The 26,978-nt window shown below is 32.5% G+C and overlaps 1 pseudogene; it reads left to right on the top strand.

Annotated features, from left to right (window-relative positions):
• Nucleotides 1-13,047: 13,047 nt before the first annotated feature.
• Nucleotides 13,048-26,978, top strand: part of LOC146899354 (putative inactive poly [ADP-ribose] polymerase SRO1) — a 32,116-nt pseudogene continuing 18,185 nt past the window's right edge.

Genomic DNA, 26,978 nt, shown 5'->3' with positions numbered 1-26,978 from the left:
CCATATCATTTGTCTTCATACGGCTATTCTACGAGATAGTAGACAATGTTTTTTCATCTTACCTTCATATGACTATCATACGGATAATAGGTAATCCATGTCATTTGTCTTCATACGGTATCCTACGGATAGTAAACAATGTCTTCTTTCATCTTACCTTCATACGACTATCATACTTGGTAGTAGGTAATACGTGTCATTTGTCTTCATACATCTATCATACGGATAGTAGACAACCATTTTCCCCAGTGAAACTACATTTCCCCTTAGCGGAGTCGAATCCTTTTCTTCAACGAATTTAGGTACTCCGTTGTTGTTTTTCATTCCAGTCAAATCATCTTTGTCGTCCCGCATTCAAAATTACATCATGAGTTTTCATAACATCTTAGGTAAAAATTGGTGTACTTTTGTATTTAAGCCTTTTCGGCCCATCGAATCAAAGATTTCATCTTCAAATCTCCGGACGAAGAAACTTAAATAGGGGCATCTGTCATACCCCAATTTTTGACCTAAGGTCCTACATTCATACACCGACACGCGCCCTTTGTCCCTAATCGAGTCTTTGACTTTTTGGTGAAAAATTCGGCAGAGAGGTATTTTAAAATACCTCATTTTTCGTTCCGAGCTCGGGCCCTTTTCTCTCATTATTTTATTTTTTAATTATAATTTTAATTTCCATCTTTTATTTTAAGATGAATTTATTTTAATCTTTAATTTTTACTTTTATTTTTATTTTAATCTTATATTTTTTCCATTATAATATATTTAGTCTTTATCATTTTTTTACTATTATTATTTTTACTTTATTGTCCAAAAAAATGTCCAAAAATGATCCGTATACAAACAAATCTGTCACGCCAATCCTAATCCAGTTCAATCAAAAAAAAAAACTCGTTTCGATCCTAATTTCAGTAACAGATGCTATTTCTCCTCCCCAAGCCAAGGATTCAATTGTTTTTGAAAATCCTAATCATTCACTATAAAACCAAAACCCGCACGGTCAAGAAAGGGGACCGATCTTCAACACCAATAACCTGCACAAATCAACAAAGCAAAAAAACCATTTGCAAACATGCATCAATTCATCTTTCCAGCAACTCAAACATCACACAATCAACATCTCAATCTCATTTTTCCATTCCCAACCCAATCGGCCATTCAAACCAATCAAATGCGAAATCATCTGTTTCAAATCCGATTCACACAAACACAATCAATCGTACATCGATCTCAAACCAATTCATCACACACAAACAACCAAAAATCACAATCAACATATCACCGTCGACCCAAAACCGTCCCCAATCATGCAAAACATCGTAGTCGAAGCCGGCATCGCCTTCACAACACCGTAACCGAACCGATTCACAAGACAAGTCTTCACGAGCCCGGTCGAACGTCGAGTGAGACCTATTTAAATATGTTTTAAATCATGATACATTTATTTTATTTATTTTCTGTATTTAGAATTTCTTTAGCATATAAATTTTATTATACCGTTAAAAGTTCTTATGAAGAACAAAATTTTCGTAAAAGAGTTTCGAATTGGTACAAAATTTAAGAATTGTTCTTAAGAATGAGAAAAACCGTATATTCTCGAGCGATTTATTTCCTAGCAACTTTCTATGTCTATATTTGAAAAACAACGCTTATCGAAGCATTAGGTCAAATGAGTAGATATAAGATATCTCATAGTGGTAACGACGATGGAGAATGATATGATCATTCAACCTCAATGTTATAAGATGAATAGTTTAAGCCTATCAAGTAGATGTACATGGATAAGAATAAAATTCAAATTTCGTTTTTCTACCTTTGAAAGGTTAAACACGGTTGCAAAAAGGGGAAGCAATTATTTCAAAAGTTGAAAAACAAAAATTGCTCGTAGTTTTGAAAGGGTCAAAATATAAGAAAGAAGTAAGACTTCTTATTTACCCATATAGTTATAGAAAGTTAAATTTTTACTTCTTCATCATAAGTATATGATGCTTGATGATTAATCTCATATTTGTTGAAATATAGAGAGTTTTAAAGAAGCAGTAACATTAACTATAAGTGAAGTTCACCTACGTCCGGAATGGAACAAATTGTTTCATTGACTATAAGAGCTTATGCTTGGACTTAAACTTAACTTGATATGGAACCAAATAATTGTTATTAAATTCCATATAAAATAGAAATATTAAATCATAAATCTTGTATTGACAAGAGAAGGATTATGTAGTTGAATGATAGACAAATATTGTCCTATTGTCCTAATAATGTTTTCTATACAATGTGCTGATCAAGTAATGGATTTGAGTTCCATGATCTTGATAAGCTAGTCTATAACATATGAGAAAAGGATCAAATGAGATTTGAACCTTTTGTATATCATTGGCATCACCGTTTAGTACAAACAAGTGTGATTGACATTTCCAAAATCCATGGATATGGACTATTGGACTCATTTGGTTTTATATCATTTGAAGGATGTGAGTTCCACCTTTCAAAATAGATTAATATACCGGTAAAGGTGAAAAGGACACATAATCTATTTGAGTTGATATACATATGAGATGTATATGGAGCACTAAACATATTTGCTGGATATTTTATTTCTCTTACTTCATCTAACATTACTAATTAATAGTTTATGAGAAAAGTGTATTTGACACAATTCAAGAAATCTTTGAAATTGTTCAAAGAGTTTAACAATGAAGTAAAAGAAATAGGTTTGAAAAGTATAAAGACCATATGAGTAAGTCGTGATGGTAAATGCTTGATTAATGAGTATAATTATTATTTATATCGCTTCATGTTTGACATGAATCGATCTAAAATAGTTTGGTTATAACTCATTGACTCTTGATGTTAAGTTAAATTATAGTTATTCTTCACCCACTACAAGTTCCAATAGAGTAATCATAAAGACACCATATTAGACATGGAGGTAAAGAGTACCTAGTTTTTGACTTTATGATAATTTGAGGTTATATGGTTTATTAGATAAACTAAACTACAAATTAAATGAATGTACATTTGTGGAGGTACCCTAAGGAAACTAAGGGATACTGATTATACATCACCTTTCATGACAATAGTCGTTTGTCTCTAGATCTGGAGTATTCCTATTAAAGGAGTATGTCTCTGCGGGAGCCGGTGGGAGTGTTGTAGAACTTGAATTAAGTCAAGTACCACAAAATACATGTATCTTTAAGAATGGAACATGAACTAATTAAACAAAGGGTTGTTGTTAAATCACCAGTTCGAGTAGCACAAGATCTAGATGAGTTTGATATGTCATGAGTAACATGATTTTGTCATGGCTCAACAAGGTGTTATGATTTTCATGGTAGATGAGCCCCAAACTTTCTAGAAGGTCGTAAATGGCCTGAACTTTGAGAAATGGCTAAATGCCATGGGATCTTATAAAGAATCCATATACACAAAGCATATATGGATATTGGTTAAATCATCCAAATGAGTATGACTCATGAGATGAATGTGAGTTTTCTTGTAGAAAGTCGACATGGATGATATTATGAATACATTTAAGATATGATTTATTGTAGAAGGTTTCATGCAACTCGTGATGCAAATCATGACGAAACTATTACATCATCATAATGCTTAAATCTAACGATCCCACTTGTCATTATTGTATAATGCAAATTCTAGGAGATGGACAACGATGTTGCATTCTTTAATTAGAATTGTATATGTATTTGACATATATGTAGGGTTTCGTTAATCCAAAGGATGCTAGAAAGGTATATATATTACAAAATTCATGTATGAATTGGAGCAAGCTTCTTGAAGTTGAATTATTTGTTTTATTAGTGAAGTTTTATGAAAAACTTTGATTAATAAAAATCTTGTGCACACAAGGAGAATAGTGGGAGCATTGATATTAGTTTGGTGGAGTATGTGGATGACATACTAGTCACCGAAACTATTTTATCTACACATGTGAGACATGGTTAGAAAATTATTTTCAATATGTACCAAAATTGATTGTAGTGTTCGACACTAGAATACTTTCAAGAATATCCATGGATGTCTTAAAGGACTAAGGATTGTTTCTTGAACACGGATTAAAGGAACATTGTAAAGAAGTTACAATGATGCTGACTTTAATATCGGTGTACGGTATATCCAAATCGCAATTTGGAATAAATGCTATGCTTGGATATCAACTATGAAATTTGTAAAAGTACAAGCTTCAAATAGTTGTTGTTTCTATTATAGATGTCAAATATATATGATTTGGATTGTTTAGCTCATAACCGAGTGAAACCATGTGTCTCTTGCGTTGCGGATTCCATTGATCCCGTTCGAGGTGAAATTGGTTTAATCTTGCGAGCAATGAATACTTGATCTCACCAATAATCCAAATGTATACTTTGACACTTCAATTTCTTTTCGATGGAAGATCGAAAGTGGAAATTGAAAGAAGTGTAACCTACCAACATAGGAAAGAGTTCCTTGTCTACTAGAATAGTATCATGCCCGGGGTGTGCTTCGATGCTAACACTTGATCAATATATATTGAGTTAATATTTGATTGGCTTTTAGTGCTAGTGGGAGATTGTTGGAGTAAGTTCTAATATCCAATCAATATTGATTGGGTTTGACTTTGTATCATGATATTGATATAAATATATATTGTGAATATATATAATAATAAGGCATTTCTTTATTGATTTTGTTATGTTTCAAAATAATAAAGTCCCTAGAATAGATAGTTCATGTAATGGAATATTAAGTGTGACTTAATCATGAGATTACATTACGTAAAGAACGATATTCTTAAACATATCCATAGTCGAAAGCTTTAATATGAATTGGGATAATAATAAAGCATAAAGACTATTATGTATGTAGGCGATGACCGCATCTCATGGGTCATTGATATTGAGATATTAAGTCTATACATAGGTATAAATATTAGGAGTAATATTTATACTTGGATTGACCCACCGTGAGAATACTACATAGTATGTTATGAAAAGGTCATAAGATATTCTCACAATGATAATAATGTATATCGCTCTTAGACTCCGAAACCACTATGATCCCTAGATGTGGACTCGAAGTGCTTTGTTGTCATTCTAACATTGTACGTAAAAGGATAACCATAACGTTGGTTGATGGGTACTTGATGAATCATGCTAAGGGACATGAGTGTCCTAGATGGGATTTGTCCCTCCTCATAAACAGGAGATATATCTTTAGGCCTCTTGATGAAATATGACCGTAAAATTGCATGGCCATGCCGAACTAAGTCAATATAAGATATTGGACTTATTCGTTATTCAAGGTATATTTCGAAATCAAGGAATATAAACATTGATCTATACAAGGGTGACAATATCTATGCCTTGGGATCAATAAAGATATCGAGACAAAGGAGTAAGTGTACACATGAGTATTATCATGGAAAGGTTTCGTCGAGATCACTTGACATTCTTGTCACTTGGGTAGCAATGATGTGTTGCTAGATACCGCTCATTGTTTATAATATTAAATATTAGATTTAATATTATTGCCAACGTGACTAGAACCTATAGGGTCACACACAAAGAACAGTCAAAAGAGAAATATATAAGTATGACTTATATAAGGGGTGCGTTTAGTAAATAACGCTAATTAGTTAGCAAAATTACTAAACTCGTTGTTGGGCTTACTGAAGCCCAATAGTGACTTATGACTTGCGTAGCACACTAGAAGTTCTATAAATAGAACTGCGGTGCTGAAGTTTTTGGTTACACGTTTTGAAGCAACCCCTTTCTTCTCTCGCACTTCCAATTCATTGGCTAGCACCGAGTTTTGGAGGAGCACTGTTCGTGTGGACTTGCTAGAGGCTTTCTTGCTTGCTGCTTGCTTGTTGTGATCGAGATTCCGGTTTCCGATTCTGACTTTCGAGATTCCACGAGTTCAAGGTAACAATCGAATCAACGATTCATGTTTGAATTTCGTAATGATCCAAGGAATGAAAATCGAAAATTTTCCGCCGCTTCTACTCCATTCTTCTATTCGATTTTCCTTCATATGTGAGTACAAATAATAGATAATCCAAGCTGCATGCGGTTATGCCAACGGTTTTGGAAACGAATAGGATTGGCCGAGTGATTTTTGAAAGCAAGAACCGCACTTTGGATGACTTCTTCATGAATTACATCAAAAACACCCTAAAATCGCTATGTTTCGGGAAAAACAGAATTACGAGACTCAAATATAGAAAACATTACAAATGTCCCGAAATCATATGCAATTGTTATAATACTGTTGTTGTCTTTGGTAAAACCTACTAAAAACGACTGAAAAACATGCTAAGAATAACGTAAGATTACTTGTCATCGTATATGTGAATACTTGATATCTCATATTCATTTACTTGTGAGATGTGGTCATCGAGTCTACTCACATTATAGTCTCTATGCAATACTATTTTCCCCTTTGCCAAGTTAAACAACCGCAAATAATTTCATAATAATGACCTTATGGTTAATGGGGTCTCACTATTAAGTTCCACTTAATGTTTCATTAAAGTTCCACTTAATGTTTCATTAAATAGGTTAGCTAAGCTGCTATAGAGAATTTATCATTCTAAAACAAACTTTATAAAGAAATATCTTACATTATAACTAAATAATCATGAACAATTTCTAAGTTTAAACATAAAAACATTGACCTCTAGAGCTTACACCAACAACATGTCCCTAGCTAAATGAAATGATGTGATATTTAATTATAATAGAAAAAAAATTACATTGGAGATTGTACACACTTGCACATATTAAAAATGAAGGATTAAAACTTAATTTGAAATTGCTCCCTAGATATATAAGAGATAATTTATTAGTAACGTTGTTATATAGTAACTAATTCCACATGTATTTTATATATGCAAGCTTAATTTTTTTTATTTTTTTTAAAATATTGGCACATTTTTTCAATTTTCTATTACAATTTACGGTTTTTTAATTTTAACATATTTTGTTGTATAGCATACGTTTTGATTTGATTTACTTTCATATTCGAAATAAAGAAGTCATGTGATTCTTGTGAATGTGATAAATTAATACCAATAAATATAGAAATATATAAAACAAAATTATTAAATTAATAAAATTAATTTTAAATATTGATGTCTAAAGCATTAGGGAGGTCCGTACAGTGCCAAAGACCTTTTGAGAAAATAAATAATAAATAATCATTTAATCAAACACCATATGAGCGAAAGGGGGTCAATCATTATTAAATACTTTCACTTCATTTTTATTTTTTATTTCTTATGTACATCCTTCCTATCAAAATGCTTCACATCCATGAAATTGAAAATGAACTATTAAATTTTATAGATTTTTATCAACCCTATAATAAAATCATATGGGTTTGGATAAGTTAATATATTAGGTATGAGATAATTTCTTCATTTATATCTTAAATCGGTGTTTTAATTTGCAAATTGCATGTTTTTATATTGGTTTATGAACTGGCTCCTAGTGTCGAGTTACGAGAGCGTGTAAGCAAAGAAATATTCCTAGAGGATCAAAATCAACTTTTGGAATCTGAGATCTTGTTGTATCACATAATTACACCATTTGCAATTTCTTAACCCCAAAATCCTATGAGCTCGGTGATGATAAGAAATTAGGTATGAGATCGTTTCATTATATATCAAGTCGGTTTTAAATCGCCAATTTCATGTTTTTCTATTGGTTTATGAAATTGAGTTTGTTGTCGAGTGCTAGAGTGTGAAAGCAAAGAAATATTTCAAGAGAAGGAAAATCAACCTTTGGAGTCCGCGATCTCGATGCAGCATGCAATTACACCATTTGCAATTTGTTAACACCAAAACTTTTGGAGCACGACAATGATAAGAAATTAGGTATATATGAGACACTTTCTTCATAGAGATTTTTCTTGCAATTTATATATTGATGATTAAATTTAAAGAAAAATATAGTCAAATAAGTTGTCTAGATTTTGAAAAAATTGATGCACCCCAATGATCGTGAATATAAAATTGTACATGCTTACCTATGATGTATTGATCTATAAGTTATCTCGTAACTTAATCTCACTATGATGACTTTCAAAATATTTTTTTGCTTTATGTACATTAAGATGTTACAATTTATGTTTTTCATCATGAATAATTTGTGAATCAAGTTATATTGTAGGATAATATAACATTTGATGCTTTGTTTGTGTAATATCCCGCCTAATTCTTAACGAATTGCGGTATCGGTAATGTTTTAGTGGAAGAATCGTTTTAAAGAAATGGCATTAAGGTAATTGTTACATGTGTATATAAAGAGCCAAAGCCCATCATTCCACCTCATATTGTCCTTTTCCCTTTCACTTTTCGAAATTAAATCCATCCTACTCTCCACTCTCTCTCACGTATCTCTCCCCCAATCTATCATTCATCAAAAACTTGCCTAGTTCAACATGCAAATTTCACATCATGATCTTTGCATCCTTGGGTAAAAATGCTAGCTTAATTTCATACCCTCCCTTCACTCTTTCCCCACATGACCGAACCCCGTTTCTTATTACCTTAACCCCAACCCCAACTTTCTTCCAAAATCATAAATCTGAGCTTTGCATGCAAATAAATTCACTTCCAACCATCTCTTTGAACTAGTTTCAAGCTTCAATTTAAAGTGGGTAGAGGAATCTTGTTAATGTTATAATTTTTAAAGTATGCGGTACTTTATGTTTAACACCCGTCTAAATATTTTAGACATTTTTGTATGGGCGTTATAGTTTGGTTTGGATAGAAAGCATTTGTGTTTAAAATTGAGAAAGATTGACATATTATAAGGTGATTCCAAAGATTAACTATATGTTAATTAAGACGACATAATGAAATATCTTATGATATACAAATCTTATTCAAGGATAATAAGGGTAATGATTTTTCAAATAATCATATTTACATTCAATTACTAAAAATTTAAATATAACACTCAAAGATGTTTACATATTTTGATATCAACAAAAACACTTATAACTTATAAGATATTGTTGGGTCTCGAGGCGAGCCCGGAAGATCACCAAAATTGGGTTCGTAACAGCCACATAAGTGAGTTGGAAACCACACTTTTACCAAAATCCCTAAGACATTAGGTTTATGGGTCCTCTCACTTATAAGTTGCTCAACCTCCAATTTTCTAAGCAATGTGAGACCTTTAACTGAAAATTTTTACACAACGATCTCCCACATCAAGTGTGTGTCCACCACTTCAACATGCTTATCCCTTAAGAAAAATAATTTCATCCACAAACTTTTGCACTTGTACCATCGTTGACATGTTCCACATCAATGGGACTCGGCACCTAGACACCCTTGGTTGGGAATACTTTCAACACTGAGTTTATCAAACCCTTCGTCAAACCTCGACTGCGATACCGTTGTTGGGTCATGAAGGGATCCCGGGAGATCACCCACATTCGTCTTAGAGGAACCTTAAAAGTGAGTTGGACACCATACTTTAACCCAAAACGTCAAGGTATTAGGTTTCTTGATCCTCTTTTGTATATAGTGATTAACCTTCACTTTTCTAAGTAATGTTGGACTTCTAATTCACACTTGCTACAAAACATATATAAGTATGTAAATGTAAGCAATGAAGTATTTTGAATAACAATACTTAATAAAGTACTAGGAATTCCATATAGGTGTAATATGGTAAGTGTTTGATTAGCGTATATTTTTAAGTAACCTTGGATTTGATATTTTAAACAATTTTCAACGCTTGAGAAGATTTCAAAAAAGTTTAATATGGTGAAGTACTTGAATTGATTTATCTACATAATCTTAATATTTATGTGTGTGTGTGTGTGTGTGTGTGTGTGAGTGAGGCAAAAGATGGTAATAACATACCACAAACTTATCATGTTTCATTGAAACAAGCAACTTGGGCTATGTTCAATCTCCACAAACAATACTATTTTCCATTATGATACATAAAATTTAGGCTTAATTGCATGTTAGGTCCCTTATCTTTATTTTAGGTTTCAAGTTGGTCCCTTATGTTTTAAAAGTTTCAAGTTGGTATAAAACGATGCTCACATTGGAATAAGTTAGTCCCTACGTCACTCGACCATTTAAAGATTCGGGTTGACAATATGTGTGATTGAATTTAACTTATTTAGAAAATCAGTTTTAATTTTTTTTTATTAAACCCGATATCATGTCGTGGAAGGGACTAACTTATTCCAACATGAGTAACATTTTGGACCAACTTGAAACCTTTAAAACGTAGGGGACCAACATTAAACTTTTAAAACATAAAGGACCAACTTAAAACCTAAAATAAACATAATGGATCAAGCATGCAATTAAGCCTAAAATTTATAATGTTAGGACAGGTATTAACTATCGGTTTGGGAGGCACATAAAAAATTTGATAAAGATGAAAAATGTATGATTTTTATCTAAAAAATGCTAAACAATTTTATAATATTGTTACTCACTTGATAATAATAGTCAATATTCTTTCTATCATATGTTCAAACACATTATATTAATAATCAATAACACAAAAAATATCATAAGTTTATCTTTTGAAAAAAAGTTTGTTATCATCAAACTATAATGTAATAGGTCTTTTGCCTTACTATTTTTCTCCCTTTTTGATAATTGAATATTTTAATGAATAAAATAAACTTGCAAAAGAATGATTAATAATACTAATACAATATTAAGTTATTGAGATTATGAATCATCTCTTTTTCTATATCAAATAGTTTATTTATTCATAATCGATGTACAATGACTTGTATTTAAGAACGGAGAGAGTATTAGTTTTCTTCTTCCCCAATCTTCATATCTCTTTTATCTTTGTAGAATACACTTTTTTATTTTTAATTTGATATTTGAATTGTTTGTTAATTCATAAATTATTTTATTTCATTCAAAAATTCATCTATGGTTATTTGTTAAAATTTTCAGATTAATATTACTTTAAAATAATGATAAATTTTTATTGTAGTAAATTTTAAAAGGATTTAAAGATTCCTTAAAAAAAAGGATTTAAAGATATATTTTAGTGGATCTTATTGTTAAATTAATTTACACCGTTCGCAAAAAAATGTGAGCAAGTATACACGATCAAAACAAGTAGTATAATAAAATCTTTAACACGATAATCGTTGATGTCACCTTCAATATTATTTAAAAATCTACTACCATAACATTAATATTATTTTAAAGAAATAAATCTGATTTTTTAAAAATATCCATGCTAAGATTTCACATTAAAAGAATTTTTTTATAATTCACATTAAAAGAATATTTTTTATGATTTAACAAACCTATGAAAATCAAATTAGAAATAAAATAATTTGGTTTCTAGAAAGATCAAATGGATTTGTGAATTGTTGAAAAAGAAAACTAATACAATGAACAATGACTAGATGCTTACTCAGCAAAAACTATATTCCAATTAGAAGTGATCGTAACAAGAAAGAAATCATAGCATTTCCATATAGGGAAAAACTCTATCTTTAATGTTTACATTTTCAGGCGTATTCCTGACATACCCAATTCCCTAATGGGTTAATTTAGACTTTATGTTTTTGGGTTAGAATTAGTATAAAAAGGACCCCTTACTCTCCTAATGAGAGGCACAATTTCAAAGTTAGAACAAATTACTTTTGATATTATTTGGTTTTCTGCTATTGTGTGTATTTACGCATCTAGGTATAATTTCAAAGCTTAGTCTTTTTTACTTAATTTTTTATTTTTTATTATTTATATTAATTATTTTTTTTTAATTTTGAATTTGAATTACCGTAATTAACTTTGTTTTTTTTTATTGAACGTGCAATTGATAGGTTGATTTAAGTGCATCAAGTTAGGTTTTTTTTGTTCTTTATGTTTGAATCAAGTTTTTATTTTTCATCATTTCTTAGGGATGATTTTACTGTCACTATATTAAAACTTGCAGATGGTTTTGAATGATTTTTGTTCGTGGTGTTGTAGATGATTGTTGGATTTCTTAGGTGCCAACATAGTTGGGATGTCAATAATTCTTAATGATTCATTTAAACTTTAAATTTTAGCTTAAAAAAAATTCACAAAGGGGTGTGGATTTGTTTAATTATTTATTTAAATTTGAATAAAATATTGATACAATTTCTTTAGTTGGGATTGGTGTATGGTGCAAGCAAGACCTTGTTGGTTTTGAATTTTGATTAAGCTAAATACGATTTATTTTTATAAAAAAAAACAAAAAATTATAATCTTTTATATTGTTGAATTCATTTGCTATGAGAATAGCATGTACGGTTTTCGAGTGTTGGATAAGCATCATTTTTTTACTATTGTCAATTTAGCATAATTTATTTATTATGTTTTTTTTGTTTTGTTTTAATCGTGTTTTAGCTATGGTTTTTATGCTTTTATTCTTTACCTTCAATATTTTTCAAATATTGGTTTGATTGGTATGTCTAATCCTTTCATGGATGCTAGATGGTGAAAATGATGATGGATTTCTTGAGAACCCATACTAGTTTTTCTTTAGAAACTTTTTCTACACAACTTTATCGGTTTAAGAAAACCATATCGGTTATTAAGTATTTATTTTGAAGGCTTTTTGGGGACCATATAAATATTTGTAGAAATAGATCTGTTTTGTTGGAAACTAGGTGCCATTAAAGGTCACGTCAATATACTTTACGAGTACGAGTTTACTTGGATTGTCTTATGTAGAACTGTTGAGCATGAATGTCCACATTTGGCATACTGGTAAATTTGTAGTACATGCAACAATATGATGTTAAGGAAACTTTTAAACTCTGATTTAATGTTATATTCCATTATGATATGTTTGTCTTGTTGGAATAATACCTTTGCGGTTGTTAAAATTTACTTGTTTTGCCCACAAGGGAATGCCCTTATTGACTCACCCTTTATCTTTATTATTGTATGAACATTATATTATAATGGTTAGCACATGATAATTTATACTATTTCAATATTCTTAAATGTTTTGAACATCCGGGGACTCGTCAAATATTCTCGTTTCTAAAGGTTTTGTAGTAAAAATGGAAGAGAAACCCTCAAAGTCATTGGGTGAAGTTGCACTCAATCAAAAGCGAAAGAGGGATACCCAATGTGCTGAACATCGGACCGGAGTTTCGGCTCCAACAAGTGTGGTTGTTAAACAAATGAACTCTTGTCTGATATTTCCAAGTCATTGGTCGATTATTATTTTAACTATAAGAAAAGTGGAATACCAAAACGTTTGATGTTCTATAAGAATGGTGAATGGGTTGACTATCCGAGAGGATGTTGTTGACTTCGTTAAAAAATATTTCAAAATCAAGAAGGCGATTGTAGAGGTAGAGTTAGATGGCCAAGAGGTTGTGCTAGATTTTTTGCATATGAATCATGTGAATTTAAAAACATGTTTGCGGCAACCAATTGCCTGGATTGATGAGGAAGGAAACTTCTTTTTCCCTAAATTTTTTGTTGGTTCTCTTTGTAGAACCCAATAATATAAGGGAGCGAGGAGGGTGAAGAAAGTCCTAATAAGATAGAACCATATGAGACAAAACTACATATATCCAATGAAATAAATAGGGTGGATGAATCCATGTTAAGAAAGTATAGCCGAGAGTCAGGATGATGCAACAAAGAATGTAAAAGTTGTTGGTCATGCTACGACTAACAAAATGGGGATTCGAAATTTTGCTATAGATATTAACAAAGAGCCGGACATAGATTTAAATGATTATTACGAATCTTTGTATGAAAAATTGGATGTGGATTATGTACGTAAGATGTTTCTTAAAGGAATGAGTTCCTTGGGCATTAGCAAGTACGATATAGTTGAGATTTATCCCGGCTCGGGAAAGTCAATGCAAACATGGCTACGGTTATTCCAAAAGCAGGTTGATATCACAAAAGGAGTTCGAGGGGAAGCTAATGTTCGCTATGCCCGGCTTGCTTGTTCTAAAGAGGAATTGACAACAATGATGGAATATGGACTTAGTCACTATAAATTATCTCCGTCCAAATGCATATATGGTTTTGGTATTCATCTTGCGAAATTTTGTTACCCACCCTTATGTACGGTTAGTTATCATATGATTAACATTGAACATCATACATTATTATTATTATTATTATTATTATTATTATTATTATTATTATTATTATTATTATTATTATTATTATTATTATTATTATTATTATTATTATTATTATTATTATGCTATCATAGATTATTTTGTTGTACTTCTCAAAGGATTTAGTTTTCCAATGTTCACGGTTCACCTTCTTGTGATGTTGACGGAAGTGGAATTAAGCATATGTTCCTATGTCGTGTCATAATGGGGAACATAGAGCTTCTTCGTCTGGCAATAAACAACTTCGTCCAAGTAGTTGTGAATATGATAATGGGGTGGATGACATTCAATGCCCAAAGTGTTATGTGGTGTGGAACATGAATATGAACACACATATCTATCCCGAATTTGTTGTTAGCTTCAAGTCCCCTTTGGTTTTTGATGGTAATGTAATGTTCCTTTAGAAAAAAAAATTATGTCGTGTGTTAATGTTAGATATATGCTTTTGTATGAAAACATGCTTTACATTTTAGCATTACGTAATTATCACTTAAGCTTGAAGGAGTTAATCATTGACAAACCAATTGATATGTAACACTTTTCAACTTATTAAGTACTTTACTCTAATTCGACAAAACAATCATTTGCATATGTTGCTAAGTTGTATGATTGATATTTCTTTAAACAACGGAAAAATCTTCTTTATCATGACACTTGATTTTTTTTTTTTTGAACAGAAATGTTTGTTTAAATGAGAGTAAGAAAAAAGGGTATCGGCATTCTATAGTGGACCTTGTAAGCTTTTTCATGAGTTTTGCTTCTTATGGTTTTCTAGTTTTCTATGTAAAAAACAATGTTATCACCAATTTTTTTAACTCGTTTTTAAAATCTAACAATGATTTATTTAGCGTACAACTTTCCGTTCTAATATTTTTTATCTTCTCGGTTTTAATACATTCATGTGCAATATTTTGGGGAATTCATCTTTTGAGATTTATCTTCTGGTTTTTAATCCTATATTGTTTTCCTTTATTGCCTTTATCCAAACAATTTTGGTTTGTGGTATGCCTCGGGTAAAATCTATTGCCGTCTCTACGGTAACATCGAAGAACTCCAAGTTCCGCTCGGCGGCCTTTTCCCATTCCTTTTTCCGTGCTTTTATCTTCCATGAGAAACGTGGTTCCTTCCCATATTATGTTTCTTATCGACGCCCAATATGCGTTGTTGATGGTATGCAAATGATGCCCAATTTATGTCTATCTCTTAAATAGTAAAATATCACTAATGTATCATGTCGTGCTTGTGCGGTCGAATAAGATTTCACGTGATGATTTCATGTCAAAGTTGAGGTCGATTGTTGGAAATGATGTACTGAAATCTGCAATATACAATGTTGTATCCAAGGTACGAAATTTATTTTTTTCTAAAAATATATATTTGGTTTGCTATATGTTTTGATCTTATCTCTTTAAATATGTTACGCTTTAATTTTGGATTGTGTAATCATATGATCAATCTCTTGTAATTTGATTATGCCTCCTAATGTTTAGTTGGTTTCTTGCGAGACCACCAGGTGGTGGATCAAATGTCTTAAATGTTAAGCAAGAGTGAGGCTTTAAACAGAGGAGACAGAGATCTTACACTTGGAGTTAACTATTGTCAACATCGAGTTCGATATTGTTTTCTTCTAGGAGATTTTTTTTTGTAATTTCATTTTATCATCTAATTTCCGGTTTCGATGCGGAATTATACCACATGTTTGATCCGGGAACTTATAGAGGTTTATTTTGAAATGTTTGGTGATTATATGTACTCAAACATGTGTTTTAAGATTTGGGTGCCTTAAGACAAACCTAAAATTTGGGCCCTAAGTAACAAGAAATTTTAAAAAAATTGAATTCCTAAAGTGTAAATGTCATTTACTTGAAGATAATACGTTTTATTACGTTAAATAATCCAATAAAAATATCAGATTTCATACGAAAAGCAATACCTACGAGAATATTCAATTCCTCGTACAAAACAACTTCAAGAATTTCTAGATCCAAAAATCATTAACAATTGTTTTTACATCAATATGTTCTATGATATCTTTCTCAATACATAAAATGGCTAGAACATATAACTATTCTTGTGAGATTGACAATTTGAAGTAGTTTTTGAACAATTTTAACTTGAAAAAAATAAAAAATCTCTTGCGGATGCAGCGATCGACGACATAATTATGAGAATTGAATAAGCAATTGAAACATTTGAATAAAATTTACGGCTTTAAAAAAACTCAAGAATTTAACATTGTCTATGGAAATGTAAGAATATGAAAAATTCCTAGAAAGATTATCTATAGGAAATGTAATATTCAATTCTCCAATAGGTCCTTTTTTAATTAAAACGTGTCTCATTGTAGCATCAAGAATATCCAAACTTTTAGGATAATAGATATCTAAAGGTGAGATGAAGTGGTCATCGATGCCATCAATATTTGAGACATCAAGAACACTATCATGGTCATTTATGGGATTGTCATCATTCAATTTTTTATTAAATTGTTCAAGATTATCCTCTTCAATGGAAATACATCACTATTTGCGAGCTATTATGTCGCTTTACAATATATATATTTACACCCATCCCAAAACATTGAGGTGCAAGTTAGCAAGCTACACCCACTTTCATTTTACCAAAGAGTGTATTTTTCACTATTCAAACCAATTTTAAATTGAAGGGTAATTTTGTCAATTTCAATTAAGAAAAAAACAAGAAAACACACGTGTTACCGTTTCCTATTTTTACACTTTTGATTTGTGCGATGTACATTCTCAAAGAAGCTACTTGAAGCTTTTTTTTTCTTCTTAAATAAGCTACTGAAGCTTTTTGTTTCTTTGATAAACTTGTGCAAAAAAAAAAAAAAGATTGAAGCTTTTGCAGCAAAAACAATATAAAAATTCAACCGAAGTTTTGATAGACATGTAAATAATACACTACTATATATGACATTAAAAAAACAGCAAGATCCTTAAAAAAACAAAAAAGATAGTGACATGCTTAAGGTATAAAACATTGAATAGGGACAAACTTTTAAGGAAACAATATTTGGAATGATGAAAGTGATTGTAAATTAGTGAGGTGTGGGTAAATTATTTGTTAAAAGTTATAAAAATGAGTGTAAATAATCAAGTGGGTGTAGGTTGCCAACTTGCACCTTGATAATTTTAGGTGGATGTAGCTTGCTATCTTGCACCTTAGTGTTTTGAGATGGGTGTAAATTAGCAGCCCCATATATATATATATATATATATATATATATATATATATATATATATATATATATATATATATATATATATATATATATATATATATATATATGGGGTTTGCTAGAACACACCCACTAGTTTTTATGTGGGAGTGTTTTAGCAAGCCACACCTTAAGGTGTATTTAACTACTTTTTAGTTATAACTTGCTAAAACACACCTTCTAAAAAATAAGTGGGTGTATTCTAGCAAATGCCTATAGGAGTTGCTAACATACACCCACTTATATATATATATATATATATATATATATATATATATATCCATATTATGAGATTCGTCATATTAACACCCATTCATCATCAAACAACTATCTAAGCATGAATACAAACCATTTACAAGGTTAGAAACTCAAAAACTCATTTCTAGCAAAGTTTGTCTATTTTTACAACTTTCTACATTTTCAAAGTAATTCAACAAATAAGGTAAACGTGATCAAACACCTCAACCAAGCATATAAATTAATCACATGTGATCAAAGTAGCTTATATAGGCATCATAGGCCAATTATGATTAATTCCAAAGTTTCACAAAGTTCGTTTCGTTTTCCTACATTTTGCAAAACCAATTCATTTTCAAAACAAACCAAATCGATGCATCAAATCATAGGTTAATTACTTCTACACATCCTAATTAAACTCCTAGTAATCAAGTTTTGAGGTTTGGGACTAAACCATAAGTTTTGGGTTAATTAAAAATAGTTATGCTGAATTTTCGTAAAGTTGCATCAAGACCTACTTGTAGTATTTTTACCATAACTCAAAATCTAAAAATCATTTTTAATCCAAACCAAAGGCATTAGAAATTGTAACACCCTACTTCTAATAAGCGGTAAAATGCGCGAATATACAAATATATCCTAGAAATAGATGCTACGTCATCAAAACGAAAACAAAACATACATGTATAAATAATCAAGTTTCATAACATAGCAGCGGAACATATATATAAACCATATGAAAAACATCTTTAATTAACCCAAACACCTCAACCAAGCATATAAATTAATCACATGTGATCAAAGTAGCTTATATAGGCATCATAGGCCAATTATGATTAATTCCAAAGTTTCACAAAGTTCGTCTCGTTTTCCTACATTTTGCAAAACCAATTCATTTTCAAAACAAACTAAATCGATGCATCAAATCATAGGTTAATTACTTCTACACATCCTAATTAAACTCCTAGTAATCAAGTTTTGAGGTTTGGGACTAAACCATAAGTTTTGGGTTAATTAAAAATAGTTATACCGAATTTTCGTAAAGTTGCATCAAGACCTACTTGTAGTATTTTTACCATAACTCAAAATCTAAAAATCATTTTTAATCCAAACCAAAGGCATTAGAAATTGTAACACCTACTTCTAATAAGCGGTAAAATGCGCGAATATACAAATATATCCTAGAAATAGATGCTACGTCATCAAAACGAAAACAAAACATACATGTATAAATTATCAAGTTTCATAACATAGCGGCGGAACATATATATAAACCATATGAAAAACATCTTCAAATCTCATGATAAAAAATACATCTCTCGATCTCGGATACAATCAATATCTCAACTCTAAAACTACATAATCAAAACGAGAATCCGGCATGCAAGTACTACCCTAGATCGAGCCCTAATCTAGACACTTGCACATAAAAAGAGGAAATCCGCTCCTCGGCAACATCAAGCACACGGTCTAAGCATCCGCACTCCATCTACCCGTCCATACGGAAAGGTAGGTGGTAAACCACTGAGGGTTAGCATTATATCATCATAATCCATAGTAGAATTAACAAGAACATTGGGAATGAAAGATATATTCAAGAACGATGAATAACAAATCATACATGTACTCACAAGTATTCACAACATTCATATCATTCCAAAGCATTCAATATCATCATTCCAAGTTCACATCAACAAGTGTATCACACACAAATCACAATTTCAATCATATCAATTATCCATTAACAAATTCAATCATCATGCACAACTCAAATGCATTTCAATTCACCAACAATGTACGCAATGTCTCTAGACTCATCTAGATGCATGTGGTACCAAGTCTCCTCCAAGGTCGTCACCTCCGATGCAACAAAAACATCGTAATCACCTCAATTGGATATAAAATCCACCACCATCAGTCATGAATGCATCAACATATGACTCGACTACAAATGCATATGTTCACACAAACAAATCACCACACCATCACCAACATTTAGTATATATGTATTAGACAACAATTCACCACAACTTGGCATATATACAATCACCAACAATCATCCATAGTTCAACCAACATATAGTTGTCACATATATACACCAATCATCTTCACATAATAATATCAACTATCCACAAGGATTCATAAGGCAATCAACTCCTAGAGTCATTTTCAATCAAGTTCGTCTCTCAAAATCACAACATTAGAAATAATTGAGTCACCGAACCAAAACCAAGTAAACAAGTTTCAATGCCTGAACTAAGCATACCTCTAGGCCACATATGAGTGCAGTAGAGGATACCTTGGCGTTTCATCGGCCAAATGTGACGAAATTATGAAAAACTCAAAGTTCGTCTCTCTTTGTCAATTTTCATAAAAAAATTATCATTATCAAAGCAAAACAAGCTAAAACTTGATGAAACCAATCACAACCATTTTTAGAAACCATACAAACATTATACAACCTTAACCCCACTTCAATTTCCAGAGAAAAATAAGTTTTCGGAAAAATCAACGTTTTGACCATTTTTCCAAAGTTAATAGAAAATTCACAAAATCAAGTCCAGTTCAATTCAAACCATGTTCTCGTAGGATTAAGTGCATAAACGAGAGGTTAAACAAGTCAAAAGAAACATTTTAGAAAGTTCGGATTGGCCCCCAAGTGCACGAAGCGAAGAAATGAAAGTGGCCGAAATTTGGAAGCTGCACGCTTAAGCGTCCTCTCGCACGCTTAAGCGTCCAAGTTCCGGTAGCTTCGGACTTAGCACGCTTGGAGCACGCTTAAGCGTCCTAACTCCGAAGGCTGCTCGCTTAGAGCACGCCGGCAAAGACGCTTAAGCGTCTTGTCTCGCCTTCGTCAAAATTGTTACGGGTTCCAATCCCCTTCACCCCAAAATTCCCAAATTTGATTTTCTAAATGCCCAAACTTGTTCCAAAAGATGTTTATAGGTCATATATATACTTCAAAACACTCAAACATGCACAAGTTTTGAAATTAAAGCATCAACACAACAAAATTCATCACTTCACCAAACTTCCACAACTTTCAACAACAACAACAATTCTCATCACCAATTCATCAAATTCATGATACCCAATGCATCAATTCATCAACCACATGTTCCAAATTAATAACGGCAACTAATGAACTTGAATTCTTACATAATTCCACAACAACAACTTCATTATTCACCATAACACAATATACCAACAATTATGCATTTCAACATGTTAATTCACATACAATCCCACAAGTATCATGTAATTCACGTTCTCAAACATAACAACAACATTCATGCACGAATTCACGGCAAATAGATTCAATTTAACAATTTGACAAAAATGGGTAAAGAGTAAAAATTATGAAATTATGAGTGAAGCCTAACCCTCTTACCTCTAGCACCAAGAGTCTCTAACCAAGGCTTCAATTTAGCTCCTAAAGATGAAATCCTCTTCTAGCTCTAGCCTCCAACCCCTTTCTCTTGTTCTTCTCTCTAACCCCAAGTTCTCTTCTCTTGTGTTTGTGTGAAAAATGATCAAAGTTCTAACCCTAGCCACTAATGACTTAGCTTATATACTCCCTCTCCCTTAATGGGCCTTAACCCACTAAAAATAAATGGGCTCTCACTAAATACACTAATCCACGAATTAACACACTAATGGTAATTAATTAGCAACCTCGGCTCTAATTAATTCTCACATACCGACAACCCACTAATAAAACGCTTCTAACTTAAAAATGATAAAACACTATTCTCTCAAAATTACTATTTTACCCCTCAAATGCCCAAACACATGAAAATGCACACGAACATAATTAAACACACATAAAACAATCAAAATAAAATAATCGCGAAAATCGGGCTGTTACGAGAAATCTAACACCTTTATCTAAAACTTTCTTCTTTACACCAAAAGCCAATTCAAAACGAGAAAAGGGTGGAAAAGGCTCAAAAACTCAAAAATGGAAGTTACGACGGCACACACGGTCGTGCCTGCGGGACGCATGGTCGTGCAGCTCAATGTCGAGCCACACGCATGGTACGTGCCTCTAGGGCGCACGGTAATGCTCGTTTGACAACACATATTTTTCGATTTTCTCGTTTCACCATTTCGCGCGTAAAATTCAAACCTTTAATCCGATTTCGACTCCGTTTTCGGCTATACGTTCCTTACACATAGCTCTATCACATTCTACAGAAAAATTCATGTTTATCCCATCCCAAAACAGCTTACTCAAAATCACTTATACTCACTTATCTTTCAAAATCATTTAAACTAGTTTTTCATACAAAACCCCAAATTTCTTCCCAAAACTTTTCACAACCAAAATTCATAATCAAAAACAAAAGTTCATCTATCATATCTTAACACAACAACATCAACAATTCACCTCAAATCATCAAGAATCACAATTCACCATTATGACCCATTTTCATTTAAAACTCATTAAATCAACAACAAATTAACCATAACTTCACAACTAGCAATACCCAAGGCATAATTTATCATCAACAACATAACATAACATCAATCAAAGCATAATCTCACAATTTCATCAACAAACAACAACAACAACTTCATTTTTATCCATTTAAGCAAAAATCAACAAAATAACTTATCAACAACAACAACCATGAGTTTTAAGCTCTTAACACATCAATTTCATGAAGATTATCATACCCACAAATTCACTTGAATTAGGAGCACCAATTTCATCATTCAAAATTCATAAAAGTCACAATCAACACAAAAGCACTTAAACTCATAATTGAAAATAAGAGATTATGACTTAATTAATGAAGAGAGACCATCCCCCTTGCCTCTAGTCTTGAAGAATCCAAACCCTAGCTTCACTTTAGTTGTTAGCCTTCAATACCAAAATATCTCCTTCTAGCTCCTCTTTTCTCCTCTTTTCTCCCCTTGATTCACTTTCTCTCTCTTCCTCTTATGTTTTTCTTTGTGAAATAAATGATAAGGGCTAACCTAATTCTCACAAGAGTATGTTTATATATCACCTTATAATTGGGCTAAGTCTCTAGTTGTCTTAATGGGCTCAATATTCTTACCAACTAATTCACCAAAGTTACTACTCACTTATACGTTAAAAATACCGAATAATCACCGTCTTTAATTAACTACTCCAATCCACCGATAACTCGGTAAAATAATGTGTAACATCCCGGATGACTTTTAAGCATTGTCGGCTGACCTTACAAACCAACGCAAGTCTTTTCGGCGTGTTTTGTCCTCACTCGCACGCTTACCGGAAACTTCCCGTAGGTCACCCGTCCAAAGACTACTCCAAGTCAAGCACGCTTAACGGTAAAGTTCTTATGGAATGGACTTCCAAAAATAAGATGCATCTTGTTGATATAGGTAGTACGAAACAATTCTTATAAGCCTTCCTTCAACCATGTAGTCCCATACCTACACGGCATCGGGATCCCTCTCATTTCGATGTGATTCGGTTCCTCTAGAAGCCGTCGGCAGCCGCTCATTGTCGTGCCTTGTGCACCGGCGACCACTCCCTTACTCTCGTCATCCGTGGGTGTTACATGCCCATAAGCTTCAGCTTGGTTCATCCCCGAACCACACCGTACCGGGAGAGGTTTGCTCGATACCATTTATAACACCCATACTAAATTTATCTAGAATATTTAGCATGTGCGTTAACTTAGTACCGGATACATTAAAATTACAATATAATTTTGTCCAAATGAATATATAATGGAATCGGAGCGAGGTTGATTTAGATTGTGCCTTGGGTCATTAGAATTCAATAAACGTAGTGGGGCCATTGGGTTCCGGATATTTATTCTAAATGTCACATCTAGTTGAGCCTAATCAACTCGGTCTAGTATATGACGAGTTAGGACGAATGTCCGAGAGCCGAATAGGACCTAGGAGGAATGAAGCGTGTGAAGACGTCAAGTCGGGATGTCGTAACTTAAGACGAGTTTTAGTAAGGAAGTACTCAACACCAAATGGTGGCCCGTAGGCTGTGATATTGAAGATGAAAATTTTTCGGAACGCGAGAGGAAATGTTAAGATTAAGACGAAGCACCTCGACATTGTTGGACACGTGGTTGAACGGTACATTTCCGCATGTGGAAAAGTAAGAGACTCGGGAATGTTTAAGGATCAATGCGAAGTTTTTAACGTAAGCCGTAGTTGGGAAGCGAACTAAGATGTAAAGTAAGTAAAAGTTGAGAATGAGGATTTAAGATTGTGGGACCAGAAAGAGAAACTTGGATCGAGGAAGTCACCATACGATTGAAGGAATCCGTAGGCTCTCCGAAACGGTAGAATATGTAAGAAATGAAAGACTCGGACGCTCGAAACGAACAAGGTCTTGATGGGTGAGGAATAAGTAAATTCTTTAGGAGCATATGAAGTTAACTTCTTAACGTGGTTAATGGGAGAACAACATAAATTAGTTAAATCATATCGGATCAACCTCGAGAATTAAGTGCTAGATTTGAGAATTAAGAAGAGAAGTCGGCATGCGACCTAGGAACCGAGATGGATGAGCAGATGTTAGTGGTAACATTTGTTATGTATTGGAGTAAGACTCGTGTGTGTTCTTATTAGCACGAAGTTCAAGAAGCGGATAAGCATACGATTTGTACTCGGTAAAGGTTGAATTGGACCCCCTGCATCTATAATAAGTTATTTAGATGTTTTGTAATGAGAAAATGAAGCTTAGCAAAGAATCGAATGGAAATCCTATCATGGAAAGATTTGAGGTATAACCTTCAACGAGTCGAAACATAATTGGGTGGTAAGTTGCCAAAATCTAGGGGACCAATGGACGGATATTATCGGGACCCTTTAATGGAATATTAAAGACAAGAATAAACGTAGGAATACAATAGATCGATGTGTTATGGATTAATCGTAAAGATTTACGGGAATTATTCAAGATTATGTCTACGGAAGCTAGTACGAAGAAGTCCGTAATGTAGTAAGGTATTACGGAGTTATATAGTTTATTCGATGAGTTTTCTTACACAAGTTGTTACGAAAACCAAAAGTGTGGCTTTATCAACTAGACCGAACTTTTGGAAGTCGAAGCCGTCTCAAAAGAGATCCTAATTGGGATTGCTACTACGGACGAGAATGGAAATGGATGGAAGTAAGCCCCAAACCACCAAGTAGTTTATTGATGGGATAAGCGCAAGTGCACGTTTTACCGATGTAGTAATAAAAAGAGTTTTGTTCCGACATCGAGTTGTTCAATTTAACTACTTTTAGAAGATGATTAGAAGAGAATTAAGTTGAAAAGGTTTGATTTTTAACGGAGGAAAATAATAATAATAAGAGTCTTGGGATTATTGGTTCATCATAATAACGAATCCTTCACAAAAACCCTAATTTTCTAACTTTATATTTGATCTACTTTCTAAAGACAAGTTTACGTTTAGCGTATCAAAGCTTCTCCCGAAGTCGTTGAGTGTGTTCCTTTAACAATCAAGACTATTCTCATGGTTGATTGTTATTATAATCCTTGAAGAACGAAACTTTATGTGTCTCAAGGTTTGCTAGACTATTCTCATGTTTCACAACCCTTGTCTAATTTCACTTGTTCCAATATCAAAGCTCCGCGTTCGCTTTATGAATTGATATTTGAGATGATGAACTAACAATTACAAAACCCTCCGCGTTTGCTTCTTAGTTCGGTAATTGTTAATTCATTATAAAAACGATGAAATTAGATTAGAAAGTAGACTTATATAAAATTAGGGTTTATGGTTTGGTTTGATTATGATTACGTCATTAGACTTATCCAACAATCCCAAGACAAGAAGAGTCTACTCACTCATGTTCATCGTAGACATGGAGAAGAAGAAGAAAAGCATAAAAATAAAATAACAAGAAAGTAAAGGAAAAGAAAAGAACTTTTATTAAGAAAGACAATTGTCAATTATTGAATTCCAAGAATAAAAGATGAATGTTAATGATAGATGGCTACTCTATTTATAGTCTTATTGTTGACTTAAAACCTAAGCAACTATTCAGTAGCATGTTCCACAAGAAACCACGGGCTTTTCGGTCAAAACGGGTAGCTTGTACATGAAGCAAAAGCAGCAAAAGATGCCCCGGAGCGTGGCAAGCTTCGACTTGGGGAGATGATATTTTCGTCTTCAATCTTCGTATTTTTCATACGAATCAGCTCCTAATGCTCTTTCTTTTGCTCCAAGACTCAATTTAAATAAAATAAACTTAAATCTAAATAAAATGAAACTAAATATTATATAAAAATAGCTAATTATTGACTCATCAAACTCCCCCACACTTGAATCTTTGCTTGTCCTCAAGCAAAAGGAATAAACATAGCGACAACAAAAGATTAACATATGACAATTCAATTAAAAACTTATGTCTCCACTAAGGCTTTATTTCAATGTACACTAATCACAACTTTAAGTATTCCTTGTGAACCTATTCAACCCAACAACAAGTCTCAAGTGAGTGTGTGTGTGTGTGTAGTCCAACCCTTTTCTTGCTCCCGTATAAGATAGATATTATGAGGAACGAGGTTATAACCTTAACACTAAAGTAACCGAGAAAAGTCCTTTCTTCATTTTATATAAGAGAGGTGGGAATTAGTTAAATTTAATTTGACAATTTAAATACTTGGGGGCTTGCATATTGCTTAGGGAATATCAATTCTCATAGGAAGTCGGCGAGGAGGTATCCTTTCCTCCTAGATTCCATGATCACCATAAGTAGTGCTACAGATTAATCATCTTCACGTAGGAAGTCGGCGAGATGGTATCCTTTCCTCCATGTGTTGATGATGTATCAATTATTTCCTCTTTTTAGAGGGATTTATGGAAATTACGTTCGAGTTTATTAGAGAAGCATCACCACACGTAGGAAGTCGGCGAGGGGGTATCCTTTCCTCCATGTGTTGGTGATATTTCTTCCGCCCCATTTTGGTTTAACACATTATAACACATTATAGCACATTATTCCCCACATAAACTTATACTACTTTTACTGCGAAGACTTTTAAGGCTCTAAGTGCTTTTCTCATTGGAGAATTTTCACAATAAAACATGATGTGGGTATAGCAAGAGCAATTAAAACACAAGAAATCACTTTCATGTACAAGAAACGACCAATTTGGAAGAGACAACAAAAAATTTATGTCATAATTTACAATAAAAACAAGCCGCTTAATCATGCCTTTCGCAATAAAACAAAACAAAAGAATAAAGTTCAAGGGAGTTTGGAACACTACGACTCAAGACACTTTATTAGGCTCCCCTACACTTAGGAGAAGCATTGTCCTCAATGATTCAAAATAAGAGAAATAAAAGAAAAGAGAAGAAGAAGAAGAAGGAGTAGAAGTGGGAGGAGAAAG

Source organism: Medicago sativa, chromosome 8 (genome assembly GCF_051527215.1).
Source record: "Medicago sativa cultivar Bolivia chromosome 8, Bolivia_mono, whole genome shotgun sequence".
In the NCBI taxonomy this organism is placed as follows: Eukaryota; Viridiplantae; Streptophyta; class Magnoliopsida; order Fabales; family Fabaceae; genus Medicago; species Medicago sativa.
The sequence above is the reverse complement of the archived record's forward strand: the minus strand, read 5'-3'. Positions and strand labels throughout refer to the sequence as shown.